Source organism: Podarcis erhardii, assembly GCF_964252035.2.
Source record: "Podarcis erhardii genome assembly, chromosome: 5".
Taxonomy (NCBI): Eukaryota; Metazoa; Chordata; class Lepidosauria; order Squamata; family Lacertidae; genus Podarcis; species Podarcis erhardii.
In genome coordinates, this window is record NC_138509.1 from 16830633 (window position 1) to 16850334 (window position 19702).

At 39.8% G+C, this 19702-nt stretch overlaps 1 protein-coding gene across 1 annotated transcript in view; it reads left to right on the forward strand.

The window, feature by feature from the left end:
* LRMDA (leucine rich melanocyte differentiation associated) overlaps nucleotides 1-19702 on the forward strand; it is a 734468-nt gene that overhangs the window by 222601 nt on the left and 492165 nt on the right.

Consider the following 19702-nt stretch of genomic DNA (forward strand, 5'->3'; position numbering starts at 1 on the left):
CAATAGAAGAGAGCCACCTTCAGGGGTAAAGTGAAATTGTTGGAGAGTCGCAGTGCCTGCTGTGGCTGTAGAGACTGATATGGCAAAGACATGCTTTATGGCAGGTGAGGCAGATGAAGGCGTCTGGTTTTGCTGCTACAGGTGCACCATGGCATTTCTTCTGTCTGCATTCCTCCCAGCGGTCATTCCTCCATGGTTACTGCCATGGATACACAACCTGTCTGCCTCCAAACACTGTGATTGCAAGGGATGTCCATACAGTGGGGTTAATATTGCCAGCCTTCATGTCATGTTTGCAGAAATCGTTCAGACTTGCTAATGTTCTACACTGAATAGGTTCTCCTTGGTATACAGCATATTCCCAAACATGAAATCAGATAAATGTTCAATGTTGTTATTTTTAAATTTAAAGCAAATATTATTTTAAAAAAATCCCTAACTATATATAAGTCAAATTAGGTTTATTCCAAATTATGGTAATTTATGGACCAGCCTTTGCCTAGCATCTGTGCAGTTGTAGGCCAGGCAATGCACACACCTCCCTGATAGTTGTCCTCAATCACAGATTACTCACAAACAGGAGGGCATTCCACTCTTCTTGCCCCCACCTATGATCCTCAAAAGAGAAGGGAGACCCAGGATGGTACTTATGTAGAGAGGCTGTCAGGGATAATGAAATATAGGGTGGCTGTATTTGGACTGGATTATTCATTGACTGGTAGGGTCATATAAAAATAGCCAGCATTATTGCTGCATGAATGGTACAAGCCTGGGGAATGTTCTACACAAGCACTATTGAAATGAATGGGGATTGTACAGAAGCATCTCCCATTCATTGTTGTTCTACAGCATGTTTCACAAGGATGTTGCACCAAAAATATTTTCTGTTCGTCATGTTGCAGTTTTGTTTGCTACTGAAGGATTGTGACAGAGCTTTCACCTTTGTAGCCACTAAGGAAGAGATTTCTCATGTGATCACAGATAGAATTTCATCTTATGGTAGAGCAGATACACTGAAGGTTTCTCTGCCTCCCCCACCTTTTCACCATCCCCATGAACAGAGGAGGGGGTGGTGGAATCCCCAGCTTAGTATTTTCCTCTTCTGTGAAACCCCCAGTTCTTCCCAAGTACTCCTGTATCTCTGGGAGCAAATTGAGAGTTGGAAATGTAACAAGTGCAGCTTGAACCTAGCAGAGGACTGCACATTCCAAATATAGAGGGGGCCCCATGTAAGTTGTTTTAAATGGTTTTAATGTTGCATTTCAAATTGTTGTAACCTGACCTGTGACCTCAGGATAAAGGGCAGGCAATAAATTAACATAATCATCTTCAGAGTTCAAGGCCATATTCCAGCCAGGCAAAAACACTAAAGGTGGGTGCCTATGAGGGCTGGTGAAGAATTCGACCTAAGATGGTATGTGGTCTGGGGGGAGCCCTGGGGTGTGGTTCCCCTGACTTAACTCAAGCTTGGGTGACTTGTTTTTGAAGTTCAGCGAAAAAATGCAATTTTGTAGCATTATTTTGTGATTTTTTTTATGGACCACATTTGCTTTTTGACAAGGGGCAGTAAGCACCTTCAGAGCATGCATAAGTGGCTTGTGCACCCCTCTTCCCACTTTGGCTGTTACCCTGGAAATGGGAAAGGGTTATGCCCCTCTGCAGCCAAAGTTTTGTCACCATCTTCCCATTAATATTGAAAGCTGACTGTACATAAAAAGGCGATTCATGGTACTACTATTTCATGATATTCCCTACAAGGCAGTTGTATGCCTGAGCCAGTGCAATTGCATTTGCCATGTATGTATTGTTTGAAATCTTGTAATGTCTATCCAGTTTTGCCCTAGAGGGGTATTTATATCCATCCATATTGCATACAGTAGGGTCCCTTATGCTATTGATAAGATGCTTATCTGTAGATTCTGCATGGTTTGTCCTAAATACAACCCCCCCCCCGAAAACCCTGAGAAGAAAATTGACAGCAGTAATTACTTCTGCTGTTACAGATGGACTTGAAAATATTCAGCACTCTGAAGATACTCCAACAATAGTATGGATTGAATCTGTTGTGCCTGCTACAAAAGGAATCCACACCCAGAAATTGCTGGCAAGGCAGACCACTTGGTACTCCTGACCTCACTATCCTCTTTGAACATGCTTTTGTTGAGATTTCTACACAAATAAAAGTTTGCTTAATGGAGCTGTATTTTGAAATTTAGGCTGCAATCCAAAGCACACTTACTCGAAAGTGTTTATATGGCACTTTCCAATGCTTTTCATGTACCTTTCAGCAATCCCTATAACAACACCCCTGTATCTGATGGCTTTATTAAAAATGATCTTATCAAAGTACCCAATTCAGACTCCATAAGTAACTTATTCAGAGTGATATGATTTGTCCTACTATTAGGCCAGTTTTGTCTACAGTGGTACCTCAGGTTAAGTACTTAATTCGTTCCGGAGGTCCGTACTTAACCTGAAACTGTTCTTAACCTGAAGCACCACTTTAGCTAATGGGGCCTCCTGCTGCCGCTGCGCCGCCAGAGCACAATTTCTGTTCTCATCCTGAAGCAAAGTTCTTAACCTGAAGCACTATTTCTGGGTACCGCTGTACTCTGATTGACGGTAGCTTTCTAAGGCCTGCGATTCCCCATATTGCAATTGGGAGGCTGAGATTACGCTATTGTAGCTTCTCAGAGTCTGCACAGTGAATCCATGGCTGTGATGGGATTGGGTGAAGACCTCAGCTCGGTAGTAGAGCATATTTTCAATCCCTGGCATCTCAATTTGGGGTAGCAGCTGCTTCTCCTAAATATGTCCCAAGGCAGTGGGTACAGATTTTTCCTTGGGGTTTACTCCCAAAGCCTTTCTCATGAATGAGTATAGCTACAAGGCAGCAGAGGTAGTTTTACCTTTGCCTTGTTGCAGTTTACTTTTGATTCTGCAAAGGAGGCTTTGATCAAGCAATTGGTCTCTGGGTGTGATTGTGTGTGTCCTTGCATTGTGTTGGGCCTTGAACCGGTAATTGATCGCCTTGTGACAGTTTCAATATGAAATAGTGTTGGCTTTAGCTTTTGTTTGAACAGCTTCTTCAGAGGAGAACACATGTTTCAACTTGATCATATATATATATATATATATATATATATATGCTTTCGTAGATTTTCACGGGTACAGGAATGCAGGTTTTGGTGTCCTCGGGTGTCTTCCCGTGTAAAAGTTGGGGTGTCTAGGCGACGTTTCGACGAGGTCTCACTCGTCATCTTCAGGCTGGTGCTTTCGGCTTCTTGTTACTGGAACAGAGCAGGATCTCAGTGTTTGAGTTCCTATAAATACTGTAGAGGGGGTGTGGTGTATAGCCTCCAATGTTCTGGGCAGAGAGGAAGTTCCCAGGCTAGTGTGCCTTTTCTTCTTTTGTTCCTTAATTACTTGAGAGATATCTTGAGTGATTTCTTGAGTGATATCCTGAGTACCACTTAGGTGGGTCATTAGGTGGTACTCAGGATATCACTCAAGAAATCACTCAAGATATCTCTCAAGTAATTAAGGAACAAAAGAAGAAAAGGCACACTAGCCTGGGAACTTCCTCTCTGCCCAGAACATTGGAGGCTATACACCACACCCCCTCTACAGTATTTATAGGAACTCAAACACTGAGATCCTGCTCTGTTCCAGTAACAAGAAGCCGAAAGCACCAGCCTGAAGATGACGAGTGAGACCTCGTCGAAACGTCGCCTAGACACCCCAACTTTTACACGGGAAGACACCCGAGGACACCAAAACCTGCATATATATATATATATATATTCCTAAGGGAGCTTTTTTGTCATATCGGATTGATAAATTTGTCATTTCTTAGTAACTTTTCATATTCTTCTCCATATTCACACAAATCACATTTTACTTTCAAGTGAGCCATATATTTGCAGAGATTTATCCACTTTGTAGCAACTTGACAACCATTGTGAATTCCAAAATAAGACATTTAGAGTTTCTCAAAATGGTCTCTTATAGCTTTGTCTATTTCTATAGGGGCATATGATTATAATTCAGCATAGGAGTAATGACTGATATTTCACAGCAGGGGTATCTGTCCCAAACATCTTTCATGCAACAGTTAATGTACTATCCAGGGGGTGGAGCGGGAGACAAAAAAATTATCTAAAACTATATAGAAGTGGAAAATAAATCCCTATCTCAAATTATTGACAGGAGTATACCATTTTAATATATTATCCATTCAAAGGGAAATTGTTTTAGTGAATATTTTCTACAGAAGATGGTTTTTAATTTTAACAAGTTGGTTTGTGCACTAATGCTTATACCAACTTTAAGATAAGGGCAGTTTAAAACTGGTGAAAATTCAAGACAGCTGTATACTTTTTATTCAGGAACATCATAGAAACCTGATCTCATTTGAAAAATCAGCAATACATGTATAAGAGACTGTGTACCTGTGCTTTGCCTCACCTTTTAATTGTCCTGTTTGCTGAATGCCTTGTTTTGTAACATGTTTTACTGTTCAGTTCCTTACAACATGCTACTGTGATGCATTGTACTTCCCTTGTTTGCACGTGGTCTGGATCCTAGAATATTTGTGAATCTATTTATTTATATGCCTACTTTCTGCCAATTTGCTCAAGATAGTTTAAATACTAAAACAAAAGATAAAAAAGACAATGAAATAATAGAATTTTTTCAGGCTTTGTTACGTCTTGAGGAGTCGGATGAGATCATTGACCTGGGCTCCTATTCTTTTGCTTTAGTCTCTTTAGTGCAACACATCACCATCCCTTTTGAATTGGGGTGGGTCTATGGCAAGAAACACTGCACCAGTATTTTCAGGGTCTTTAACTGGCTCCTTTGGAAGCCATACACTGCCACAGTTTTCTGTATATTTCTCCCCCTCCCCCTGTTTTGGTTATGAGTTAGGTTTATCAATACACCATGCATGTGTGCATGTATAACCCCCCCCAATTCCCCCAAAAGGAATCTTGATGCATTTGAGTGATCATATCACTATATCCTTTTGTTGTTGTTGTTGTTGTTGTTGTTTTTTAAAAAAAGTTATTAAGAGTTTTATTAATACAATAGAAAAAAGAAAACAGAAAACAAGCCAGAATAAACAGAAAACAAACCAAAAAGAAACAAACATAAAATTTTACATCTTATAACAACCATCTTTTCTTCGTTTTTTTTGTTTGTTTGTTTTTTGGACTTCCTCACATCTCTCGCTCCTACGTTCCAAATTTATAGAACTTTAGCCAGCAACTTATCACCTTGTTTCGATTCTTATTGTACACATATCAAATATTTTATCCCTAGCTTTGAATATTTTTATCTAAATCTTAAATACTTTGTTTTAACATAGTATTTATTCAAAGTATATCTTTCTCATGAAATTCTCTCATTTTCATAATCTTTTCAGCTATCTTTATGGTGCCCTGTTATTTTCAAATCTCTCATCCTTCTTAACACTCATGTAATTTACAATGTTTTTGAAGATAGTCCTTGAATTTCTTCCAATCCTCTTCCACTGCTTCCTCTCCCAGGTCTCGGATTCTGCCGGTCATTTCCGCTAGCTCCATATAGTCCATCAGTTGCATCTGCCATTCTTCCAGCGTGGGCAAATCTTGAGTTTTCCAATATTTGGCGACAAGTATCCTTGCTGCTGTTGTTGCATACATAAATAATGTTCGGTCCTTCTTTAACACCCTCTGGCCGACAATGCCCAGAAGGAAGGCCTCTGGTTTCTTAAGGAAGGTATACTTAAATACCTTTTTCAGCTCATTATATATCATTTCCCAGAAGGCCTTAACCCTGGGGCAAGTCCACCAGAGGTGAAAGAACGTTCCTTCAGTTTCCTTACATTTCCAACACTTATTATCTGACAGGTGATATATTTTTGCTAGCTTGACTGGGGTCATGTACCACCTATATATCATTTTCATAATATTTTCTTTCAAGGCATTACATGCCGTAAACTTCATACCGGTGGTCCATAACTTTTCCCAGTCAGCAAACTGATATTATACCCAATATCCTGTGCCCATTTTATCATAGCTGATTTAACCGTTTCATCCTGTGTATTCCACCTCAACAGCAAGTTATACATTCTTGACCTTTTGTTGTTGTTGTTGTTTAGTCGTTTAGTCGTGTCCGACTCTTCGTGACCCCATGGACCAGAGCACGCCAGACACTCCTGTCTTCCACTGCCTCCCGCAGTTTGGTCAGACTCATGTTTGTAGCTTCGAAGACACTATCCAACCATCTTGTCCTCTGTCGTCCCCTTCTCCTTGTGCCCTCCATCTTTCCCAACATCACAGTCTTTTCCAGGGAGTCTTCTCTTCTCATGAGGTGGCCAAAGTATTGGAGCCTCAGCTTCACGATCTGTCCTTCCAGTGAGCACTCAGGGCTGATTTCCTTCAGAATGGATAGGTTTGATCTTCTTGCAGTCCATGGGACTCTCAGGAGTCTCATGCAGCACCATAATTCAAAAGCATCAATTCTTCGGCGATCAGCCTTCTTTATGGTCCAGCTCTCACTTCCATACATCACTATTGGGAAAACCATAGCTTTTACTATACGGACCTTTGTTGGCAAGGTGATGTCTCTACTTTTTACTTTGGTTATGAGTTAGGTTTATCAATACACCATGCATGTGTGCATGTATAACCCCCCCCCCCCAATTCCCCCAAAAGGAATCTTGATGCATTTGAGTGATCATATCACTATATCCTTTTGTTGTTGTTGTTGTTTAGTCGTTCATCCTATGTTGTTATAAAACTGTTAACTTAAATATTTAACTATTTAAATTGATCCTAGGACTTTATTTGCCCACTGCTCAGTCCCATTGGCCCTGGGGAGTCAGTACTGACCTTCTTGGGAAGCCCGGTTCTGAAACGTTGTGCAAGGGAAACAAGATGGCCAGGGGAAAGAAACAGTGGTGGGGTAAACAGATACAGTGGAACCTTGGTTCTCGAACGCCTCAGTACTCGAACATTTCAGCTCCTGAACACCGAAAACCCGGAAGTTAGTGTTCTGGTTTTTGAACTTTTTCAGAAGCTGAACATCTGATGCGGCTGTCAGCTATTGTTTCTGGGGTGCCTGCGCCAATCAGAAGCTGTGCCTTGGTTTCTGAACATTTTGGAAGTTGAACAGACTTCCGGAATGGATTGAGTTCAAGAACCAAGGTACAGTGGTACCTCGGGTTACATACGCTTCAGGTTACATACGGTTCAGGTTACAGGCTCCGCTAACCCAGAAATAGTGCTTCAAGTTAAGAACTTTGCTTCAGGATGAGAACAGAAATTGTGCTCCAGCAGCGCGGCGGCAGCAGGAGGCCCCATTTGCTAAAGTGGAGCTTCAGGTTAAGAACAGTTTCAGGTTAAGAATGGACCTCCTGAACGAATTAAATACTTAACCCGAGGTACCACTGTATGTGATTATTAGGCCTGCTTATAGGCTTTCTTTTTGTCTAAAAGTTAGAATTTTTAGGCATTTTCTCCAAATGTTGTGAAGAAGTTATTCAGCCAAGAAAAAGTGAACAAAATGCACGGGGGAGAGGGGTAGCGGAAGAAAGGCATGCCTAAATATGCATATAGTAATGAAAGTAGCATGCAGATTTGCATTCTACTTCAGGAAGTTGCTTGCGAAATGTGCGTATCAGGAGAATCATGCACTAAAATGCTTATGAATTTTCATGATGATTTTAAAAAGAATTGTAAACTGATGTGGAGATGTGGCAAACTCAATTTAAAATTGGGGGGGGGGAGAGAAATTGAGAGAAACAAACACTGACAGATTTGTCCATCCTTGGTGAAGACAGCAGCCCTGTGATTCTTCTTCTAGAACCAGATGTAGTGCTTCAAGGGTTATATGCAACCTGCATGCTATGGGCAAACCTAGCTACTCATGTCTGCTATATTCATTTCTTAAAGGGAGGGCTTGCTGTCATGTCTAGTTTGACCCTAGATCTCACCCATATATTGATGATAAGTGAGATTAAAGAAAACATAATTTTTTTGGAGAATTGCTAGATTATATTTAAATGAGTGGATATAAGATCATAAACAAGTTGATAATTTGCTTGGAAAAACCTTTTAACGATGTAAATGGGAGCGGGAGACGTGAGGGAGTCCAAAGAAGTGATGAAATCACGTTATGATATAAGTAAGGTTGTTTATTATTTGTGCATTTGTATTCAAAAACTTTAATAAATATTTATATATATATAAAAAATAGATCTCACCCATATATGGCTTTACTGTTTAGAACTAATAATATTTTTTCCTCCAGGTTGAACTTACTTGTAAAGAAAAACACAACCAAATAGAACAGGCCAACTGCATTATATGCTTAATGATTCCCTGAGAATTTTGGTGTGCAATTAACGTTTTTTAAGGTTTGCGTGTGAATGCAAATTGTAGCAATTTTATCTCGCGCCTAATACAGCTTAGGATATATTTTTGGTTCAATTATTTAAAGATTTGGTTCTGCACTTTTGTTTTTGTTTTTGTTTTGCAACATATACTTTGGTTTGGGGGCACAGGTATGTGGAGGGGGGGGGATGAAATTGCTGGTTCCATTGGGTGCCGCTTACTGCAAAATTGAATAAAAGGAACTGACTGTGATACACCAATTGGGCTGCAACTTAAAAGAAAGTGTTCTAAATCACAGAATTGTAAAGTGGGATAATCCCTTAATTGCAGCAAGTTCCCCAACATACAAAAGGAATATCTGCCTGAGAAAATTGCCACCATTCCAGTGATCTGCTATAACAGCTGGAAGGTTTCTATTTAAGCGACTTTTGTAGTAATAAACTTAATAATTTGTCTACACACTGCTGTGATAGCCATTATTCTGTTGCTTTAAAGTGTCTGTTTTCCATGCTTATATATGGTGGTATACATAAGTGTTTTGTTACAGTGCTGATCTTCTTGTAATATCTCAAGAAATATTTATAAAGAACTGGCATCTTCTTATTTTAATTTTATTTATCTTGCATTCTCCCAATTTCTCTACATCTCATAATCAGCTAGTGTATCGAAGACTATCAATGCCAATAAAAATCTCATCTCCATCCTTAGCTGTAGAAGTTTAACTTGGCTAACTTTATTACGATTGTGATCAATATTGTGCCATCGGTGTGCATGCCACTTTATAGACTGCAAAAGGACAGGTCTCTGTCCCAAGGAGTTTACAATATAAAATTTGTCACAGGCCAATTATAGAAGGTGGGGAAGGAAGTGCTGGTGGGGAAGGAAGCATGGGGATAATATTCTGTGGCATGGCTTGCACATGCTTAGGCTGAGCTACATTAGGGCATGAATGGGGCACCTCCGGACAACCAGTCGCTGTTGAACTCCCATCAGTCTCAACCAGCATGGCCCATAGTCAAGAAAGATGAGAGCTGTAGTCCTGAAATAGCTGAAGGGCTGCATTGTTTTCCAGCCCTTCATTAATGTACAGAAACTTTATTCAACTTGGTCTATGACTTTTGAAACATAATAGAACTCTGAAACTTTTATTTGATTTATTTTTGTAATGAATGGCTCGTATTTTAATATTCCTTTCGCATGTCATCAGGACTTCTATTGGTGTGCTTAGCAGAGAGGGTTTTTCTTTTCTTTTTCTTTTTCTTTTTCTTTTTCTTTTTTTACTTATTCCTTCAGTACATTGTCCTGAGTTTGAAGGCTGTATTTTTTAAAGAAATAAAATAAATGAATACCTTTGGCTAGGTAGCATTTTTTTTCTCTTTTGTCAAGAATTATTGGTCCTTAAGTACCACTTAAATTACCCGCCGCCACCAGTGCAATCCAATTATATGCAATAAGCAAATAATAACTTTATATATACTGAAAGTAGTTGTCATGAAGTCAGTAGATATGACAGCTAACAGTGCAAGCCTATACCATATCTACTCAAAAGTCTCATTGAGTTCAGTGGGGCTTACCACCAGGAAACTGGGTATAGGATTGTAGCTGTAAAAAAAATTAAACCATAGAGAAAAGCAAAGGGAATTTTAATCTAAAGAATATTATTATGTTGTCAGAAACTATAATAATGCAATAAATGTAGATAATACATCAGAATATAAAGTATTAATAAATGCAAGATTGCCTTACCCCATATATGTCTACTTGACCACTTCAAATTGTATAACTGGCACTTACAGGTGCCACATAATACTTATTCTTCATTTGTAATAAAGTCATGTTTTAGTGTGACAGCACCCATACTTTGGAACTCCCTGCCTATTGACATTAGGTAGCTACCTTCAGTGTATTCTTTTCTGTGCCTGCTAAAAACATTTTTAGACAAGCCTATCCAGACTTTGACTGACACCACAGATACCCTAATAGCAAATCAATTATTCTCACTGTGCTAATGTTTTTGGCTTTTTCTTTTTTAATCTGTTGCATGCAATTAGGCGAGACAGGAGGGGGAAAGGGCTACTTTGTGCCGTGTAAGAATACTTTTCAGTTACAAAATGCTTTAGAGTGCTCCAAGTACTTTATTGATTCCTTTTGCTCATGCCTTTCAATTTATCAGAATTCCCAAGAGAGTTGCCTTGGTAATTCTCACAACAATTTTGTAAGGTAGGTCAGTATAGGGAGCCAAGCCTGAAACACAGTCACTTTCCTAAAGTAACATAATAAATTCATGGATGAGCAAATTTTGAGCTGAGGATCAGCTCATTGTCTCTGCCATTATACTGCAGAGTAACTTAAGATTTGATTTTTCTGGGTGCTTGTGGCTGCTTTGGTTGGCTTATGTCTAATTAAATGTGCCATTTTACAACTTTCACACTACTGTATGATTGACTGCAGATCAGAAAACCCATGAGTAATGAGGAGGGCAGCAAGTATAGCTTGAATTGTAGGAAAAGTTCATAGCTCTGCTTTTAAAATCCTTTATTAGAACAAGCTGAGCTGCACCTGTTCAAACCTTTTAAAGTTCAATAGTTTGAAATGTAAACAGTTGATTCTGGAGTGCATTATACGACAGTTATTGTTCAACATGGCACCTCATTGATGGTAGTCTTTAATTACGCCCATGCTGTCAACCTCTGCAGTCCTTAGTCTTTGTTGTAGATCAGATACAAAGTCTGAGGTTTTCAAAGCTGTAAAGATGAAAGAGTAAACATATTCAAACAGTTCATTCAAGTATGCTTAAGGAAGAAAAAATGGTTTCACTGGAGTATATGAGGAAGCCAGTGATAACCTGAAAGCACTTTCTTCCTTTGATTACAATGACAGCCCTTCAGTTCTATCGAGATTGCTCTTTATTTAAAATGGAAAAGTGCCAGTACAGAAGGATGATCAAGTAGTTTATTAGATAATGATAAACAAACAGACAGATCCCTAGTATTGCTTCTCCTCCTTTGTTTAATGCTTGCACAAATGCAAAACTTTCCGTGCACAACTGTGCTTTTAATGGGTTTTATTATGGGCTGATACTAAAGAGAGCAGGCACAAGAACTGGAAGTGTGTCCTAAGGTCTGGACGTTTTCTGGGCAGCTGCCAAGACCTCAGGGCCTCAGAAGAGCCCACTGCCAACTGCTGACCATCATGAGGCACCTGCCATTATTTGACTCCTGTATTCTGGCTGTGGGGATATTGGATTCCTTGGAGCAGTTCTCAACCTGTGGGTCCCCAGATGTTGTTGGACTACAACTCCCATCATCCCTGAGCTCTGGCCTTGCTAGCTAGGGGTGATGGGAGTTGTAGTTCAACAACATCTGGGAACCCACAGGTTGAGAAAGGCTGCCTGGAGTATTGGGTTTGACCATCCATCCTGCTTTCTTCAAAGGGAGAGCCTTTGCTCCTCTCCTCTCCTCTCCCTGCATCCGATTCCAAATCTGGCATCCAGCAGCTGTAGCAGTGGCTACATGCCATTGCATCTGCTAGCCCATCAAGTGGGGGAGCATAAGCAGCTAGAAGTAACAGCTGCCACTGCCCAGAGGGAGGGGACAGGCAGGTGAGTGGTTGCTTGCCATTAGTCATGGTTGCCTCTAGCTTTTTCACCCATGTGGACAGACAGCAACAATTATTTCCTTACCTTTGATCAAGGAGGAAGAGTAGGTTGAGGTATAATAATAATTTAATAATAATTTCTTATTTGTACCCCGCCCATCTGGCTGGGTTTCCCCAGCCACTCTGGGCGGCTTCCAACAAAGATGAAAAGTACACTAAAATGTCACATATTAAAAACTTCCCTGAACAGGGCTGCCTTCAGATGTCTTCTGAATGTCAGGTAGTTGTTTATCGCTTTGACATCTGATGGGAGGGCGTTCCACAGGGCGGGCGCCACTACTGAGAAGGCCCTCTGCCTGGTTTCCTGTAACTTGGCCTCTCGCAGTGAGGGAACCGCCAGAAGGCCCTCGGAGCTGGACCTCAGTGTCCGGGCAGAACGATGGGGGAGGAGACGCTCCTTCAGATATACTGGACCGAGGCCGTTTAGGGCTTTAAAGGTCAGCACCAACACTTTGAATTGTGCTCGGAAACGCACTGGGAGCCAATGTAGGTCTTTCAAGACTGGTGTAGGACTCTTCTTTCCACCGTTGCTGCTGCCTGCTTGGGAATACAATCTGTAGTGATGTTCAGCAGCCCCTGCCTGCCCATTGTTTGATGGGGGGCACTACTGTCTCCCACTAGGCACATGGGGCAGGAGGGGGAGGGAAATAAAACCCATTAGACACAAGAGGTTATTCAAAGCCCAAAGTTGAAGAATAATCAAATGGCCCATTTGCAGCAACAGTAATAGTAATAAACAGACAAACGGAAATGAGCTTATTTTTTCTATTTCTCTGGACAATATTCATCTATATCTGCATTTCACGGGGTTGGACTAGAGGACCCCTGGGGTCCCTTACAACTCTATGATTCTGTAAGACTTGAATTCTTCACCTGTTGAAGTTTGCTATTTGTGTCACCCACGTCCAGCTCCTTGAGTTACTTAAGTCACACAAAACATTGAGCTGGTAACGTTTTCTAATTTAACTGCTTTTTTCTGTAGATTATATAACGTAACTGACACTGGGATGGTGAAGGAGGACAAGACATACTATAAATAAATAGGCAGGCTTTGAAGATGTTTCGTTCGTATTTGCTGCATCTCTTGGGTGTTTGGACCCCAACATAATATTTATTGCTCCTATCTGCAGTGCTTAGTTATATTTGTGAAGATATTTAAGCCGAAACTGGGGAACAAGGAAGCACCTTACCACTGCAGCCTGTTGAAGGTTATTGAGAAAAGAGTTCCAAAATGTGGCTCCAAGAACATGGTGCAACAGAATGAAAGCTATACATGATTCCTTTTACTTCTTTTTCGGCCCTTTTGCAGATATATTTTATTTTGTTGAGCACTCTCCTTTCTGATGACCAGTTTGATCTGACTAGTGAGGTACCAGGCTTCCTTTTTTCCAAGCTATGTTGGACATTTCTTTTCATGTATGTAGTTCTTCCTTTTGCACCGTCTTGTTCAGTTCGAAGCCAGTAGTTAGATGATTTAATTGGTGGGTTAATATGTGAGGACCACTGTTAACTGGCACTCCTGTTTCCATCTGTAAACCATTATGGTTCTGCTGTGAATAGAAAGTGTACGCATGTGTATTTTGAAGTTGGCTCTCCTAAACTGAGAGGGAGCTTTAATTGAGCTGCAAATTATAAGTTACCTTATGATGCTTTTTATATTTTTGAAATACACAAATTTATTTGAATTTAAACAAAGGCAGTTGCTTTATTACTTACGTTAAATTAGTGGATAGCCCTATATTTTATAGTAGGGAGGGCACACCACGGGGGTAATATTTCTACAGCAAATTTGTGGTGGGGATAACATGTGTGATAGTTTTTACTGAATTATGGAGCCCAGTTGTGCCAAAGTATTATTGATCCACAATCTTCAAGGATTTTCCTTTCGTGCACCCCACTGAGAGAGAGATTTGAAGGGGGAAACCTCTTTTTATAAAAATGAATCATTGATTTTGTTTGTGATGTTAACTTAACATCACACTAGGATATGTACAGTATTGTGACAGTATATCGCCCAATATGTTAAGACTATGGGCCAGGATGACTAGGGGGAAAGTAAATTTCTATCTTTCAAATGTCCCTTCTGTGGATATTCATAGCCGTTCTTACTCTGAGGGACTTAGGAGGTAACTTGATCCAACTGAGAAGATTCATTATAGTTGCAACAGTATTTCAGTTCAGATAACAAGCTGGCTGAAAGTAGTAAAAATGGCACCTATAGGAAAGGAGAAATCCCTAATCACTGACCTGTCACAATTCTGCACCCTACTGGCTTGTGAGGAAAGAGGTGTAAACATTGGGGGGGGGGACCTGTAGAGAGGGAAATATCGCAAGGTGGACACAATTTCCTCCTCCCTACATCTCACGTTTGCTGTGTCCTTTCCTTCATGGTGGCTTGATGAAACCGGTTATTTATTTCAACCTTGAATAAAACCCTGAAGATCCTTGTGTACTTCAATTTTTAGCAGAAATTAACTCCAACAGTTGCTGCTGTGCAAACAGCACTTAAAATCATGAACATTTTAAAGTAATTAAAACTCTGCATTTAATTAGAACACCTGTAAATTAAGCAGTGCCTGTATATCATAAAGGTACGCCAAAAAGCTCTTTATTTTCAGTGGATTACAGAACTTGTCAATACATTTTCTCTGGTCAGCCCCTCTCTCGTTTTCCTCCCCCTCCCCCCTTTTCATTTTTATAAAGCAATAAAGTAGAAAGTGACAGCAGGATCAGCTTAAAGCAACAAACATATTGGCTTTGATTTTTGTATGTGATACAGCAAATGCAACTTCCATTTCACATTACTGTCAACAGAAATCGCATTAGTACAGGAATAGGCAGTCCTTGCTTAGGGAATTCCCGGCTCTTTGGTATTCAGGGATGCTATGTGTGAGAGGGAGGATGCCCTTCTCATGCAAAGGGTCGCTCCACTGCCGAGTTCTCTTTATTTTTAGTAATAGCATCTGATAGGATTGAAAAGTGGGGTGAAGGTGAGGGTAGGACACTTCACGAGGAGAGGGCCAGGGAGAAACAACAAGCAGATGTTCTCTGATGATAGCTGTTGAAGAGAGAGGATTTGGCTGCAAGATCTGTAGACGGCACTTGTTGCAAGCCTTTAACTCGAGCCAGTAGTGCTGGGGTTTTTTTGCCCCCAAGAGTAGCGGCATACCTGCTGTTGCGATCAAGCCACTTGCCAACAGTGGCATCTGCTCAGTGTAGACATCAAGAATTTGAATGTCAATATCTTTGCCTTTAAATGAATGGAAAAGTATTTGTCACTCAGCAGCAATCATTCTTCAAATAAAAGGTTAGCCAGACAGAGCCCTTAATCAAAGAGTCTGTCTTTGCTGTCAGCCATGCCTTTTAAATAGCAATGATGAAGGCTGGCTGTCAGCGCATGACTTGATGAGTTAGGTGATTGATCTGCATAAATCATTTTCTTTTAACATTGTCAGTGAAGAGTAAATTAGTGGGATTCTTGTCAGGGAGGTTATTAACCATATTGAAATTAATATACAATATTTTAGGTGTATCCCGAATTCACACAGTTGCCGTTAAGAACATGAAAATTACATAGGATCTTAGCATATATTGTTCTGCTAATGAAGTCTTTTTATTGTTGTTACTATTACCATTATGCATGTGAAATTCAAATGATGAACATATAACATATTTTTATGAGCTGCGGAAGAAATGAAGTTTAGAGGAATTAGACACTGGTGATATAATTTAACTTAATCAGCAGAAGCTTATGACAAATGTCAGGCGTACGTTTTAATAATGCGATTGCATGCTGATATAATAGATGCATATTTCTAGGTTTAAAAGCAAACCACATGCACCCCCAAATCATTAAATCTTACATATTGAAAGCCCTGTTTATTAGTGCAATGGTTTTGTCACTCGCTAAGCCATTGTCTACCTTGCATTCTGTCCTCTAATGACTACTTTATTCAGATTGTCTCCATCATAGCTGCGATATGTTTTAAAAGCACTTATTGGAGTGATATTTTTTAAAAGTATAGAAGAGATGCTTTATGTCTGTTTGGGGGGTTGATGAAATTGTTGTAAAAACCTGAATTTAAGGGCAGCAATTCACACTTTATTAGTCAGACATGGGATTCCAATCTCTAGGTTTGCCTTGTAATGCTAATGTAGGGGTGAAGCCTTCTTTGGGGAGAATTAGTGGGCAGTACAGAGCTGCTTAAACTTTTCCCCAGCCACTGGTGCTCCTCTGCAGCTGTCTCCCATGCAATACTTTTTTACTTGTTTCCCACCCACCCACAGCTGGGCTGCAAGACTGGAAATAAGCCCAGTTTGGAAGAAAGTGACCTGTCAGGCATCTGTAGGGAAGAGTTGGTGTGTGTTGGAAGGATTAAATGCTGCCTCCTGCCCATGGGTTGTCTTCTACAATGCCCCCTGCATTCATATTACTTTGGCAAATATAGTTTTAGGAACACATGCATGCCAAGATAATGTGTAATCCCCCCCTGCAACTGTGTCAATCTTTAACTTGATCTTTAAAACTAGCATGCCAACCAACAGCTTAGGTATAGGGTGGTATAGCTACTTGTAACTCACTGCAATGTCATGAAATGTGGTACTATACAAAGGCATGATGTGCCATAATATCTATTTACTAAAACAGGTACATTTAAGCCATGAAAAATGATTATGGCATGCATATGTGCACATATGCGTTTATACCCTCGCATGAGAAAGACATAGGTGTAGGAAGAGCAATTTGGTAAATTGGTGATTTGTAGCAACTATACTTTTCGTTTAGAGTTTGGGCAACGTGCAGTAACATGATATAGAGTGGCCTTAGTTATAACACTTACTCTTCCACTCTTAACTATGCAATACTTTGTTTTTCTTTTCATAATTCTCTATGCTCCTATTTGGCAATGTGCAGTCTGTGAAGGAAAACATCTACAAGATGCCCTGATGCTCAGTGTTATTATCAGTGCTGCTATCACCTAGGGACTGGAGGTAGTGGAAACCACTATCATTTGGTCCAGAAAGCAGAGTACTTGGTAAGTAATCCTGCTAAGAATTAGAGAAGCCCTAAGTAATCTGAACAGTAAGGGAGGAGTACCACAGCATATAATTGTAAGGGTCTGTTTGCCACCAGACCATTGAGAGCTTTGGAGCTGCTGGCCAAGTAATGTGAACTGTACGCTACAAGTGTTTCAAAACACCTGTCCTCAAAGACAAGCCCTTTTCAAATATTAATGGGAAGAGTGTGCAGATATGAGATAAAAGCATGTTCTGTAGTTATATTACGTATGGTAACTCTGAAATTTATTGCTTTGACATATTGAGAGACTATTTTTAACGACAGTTTCTAAAAGACAGTTTGTCTGAATAAATAGGGTATGCATGCCAAAGGCATGATCCCTTTGCAAAAAAATGGGTGACTGATTTGTGCTGGTAATGCTACTATGGATACAGTAGTGCAATGAAAAATCAGGGCTGACTTGAGGAGGAGGAGGAGCAGCAAATGGTGCCCCCAACTCAAGTCAAGTTGCACAGTACCTAAGACTATTAAAGTTATTTTGGTACCTGAGGCAGAAACTCACACAAGTGCCTCTTCCGCTCCCTGGCAGTAAAAATCCCAAATAAGATTAACTTAAATAGCGAACAATATTCAGCCCTTTTATGACACCTAAAACCAGCTGCCTGAGACAGCTGCCTTATTCTACCTAATGGTAGAGAGCTTTGGTGGGGGGGGGGAAACACCCAGCGATTGACCAAACGCTATTCAAATATACTAGTGTTTTAATTTAATTTTTAATTTAATTTAATTTAATTTTTTTTGCAATCTAACCTGGAATATTAGAGTGATCCAGTGCTTTTGAATTGGTCAGTTAACTTGACCACCTTTGCCAAACCATCCTTCCTTCCTTCCTTCCTTCCTTCCTTCCTTCCTTCCTTCCTTCCTTCCTTCCTTCCTTCCTTTCCCTCATTCATAAATTTCTCAAGGTTATCATATACAATGGTAGGAATTTTCATTTCCTCATCTGAAATTTATAATAGTGCCTCTGATCAACTCCTTAATAGAACATGAGCTACCAAGCTTATAAGTGTGATAAGTAAAATGTTTCTCCCCCAGACTTTATGTTTATTGGTTTCTTTGTTATTTTTATAGAAGCAAGCACAGTCAACCTATAAAAGCAATTTCATGATTATACTTTAACAGATTTTGTGTTCAGTTCACATTCCATTTTTCAGATTTAAAGAAAAATAATCAGATAAAGTCTGTTGCACAGTTAAAAATAAAGTATATTTTTCTATCCCACTTAAACTGTTAAGTGCATTAATTAATAAGTCTGCATTTATTCACCCAGGAAAAGCTGGGGCTTGTTAGTAGTAGTTAATGCACAAGATCAAGCCTCTCCAAGCTGTGCAGATGTGCAGTTAAGTATTTATTAAAGGCATGAAAATAATGTTGCCCCAAAGGAAAATGCTGTTGCTTTTTTTTTCCTTTTAGAAACGGCTGTTCATTTTATTTGGTAACTTTGGTGAATATACAGCTTTGCACAAACAGAGTACAAGAGTGTTTCTCTCATCTTTCTTATATACAATAGTTGCATATTAAAACACTCTGTCCACACCCTCTCAAAAACAATTTTTAAAAGAGCATGACATCTCTTGCTTAGTAAATAGCACATAAATAAAAATAGCACATAAATATTTGCCATTTTTCATGATGTTAAGTTTTTTTAAAGACTTTAATTATTAAAATAAATTTGGGGGGGGTGGAATTAAGAAGGGAGAAAGTTTGTTTTAACTTTTCTGGGCTGCTCTAACCAAAAAGAGGTCCAGGGTCCAGGATAGTCAATTAGCGCTATACTGGCACTTCAGAAATCTTTGTTGCTAGTATCTGCCTCCATTGATGTGTGATCTCTCCTTGACTCAGTTAAAGTTTTGTCTCAAGATTACAAATGCTAGGAGGCAGCGATTTCCATCCCATCCTCTGTTTGTTGCAATCAGTGCTGTTTCTGTTTCACTACAGTTTGGCTTCTGCTAAAATATACATGGTTCAACTTGCTATCTGCTATGGCTGAAACTAATGCAATTAATTACAGAATCAATTTTCAGTGGAAGAGAAACGTCAAAGACAATGCAGAAAATAACATTTACACAATGTTTGTAGACTAAAGAAACAGTGATATTGGATACTGTTTATATTTACTTGTGTGAATTCCGTACCTGACCTTGGGTGAACTTGCAAACTGCAGCAATTTCTGTTCCTGTTTCCATTTCTGATGGAATTCTCTGACATTGCTACTCAATATATGATAGCCATGTTCAAATATATAAAAGGATGTCACATAGAGGAGGGAGAAAGGTTGTTTTCTGCTGCTCCAGAGAAGTGGACACGGAGCAATGGATCCAAACTACAAGAAAAAAGATTCCACCTAAACATTAGGAAGAACTTCCTGACAGTAAGAGCTGTTCGACAGTGGAATTTGCTGCCAAGGAGTGTGGTGGAGTCTCCTTCTTTGGAGGTCTTTAAGCAGAGGCTTGACAACCATATGTCAGGAGTGCTCTGATGGTGTTTCCTGCTTGGCAGGGGGTTGGACTCGATGGCCCTTGTGGTCTCTTCCAACTCTATGATTCTATGATTCTATGATTCTATGAATATATACACACTTTTCCTG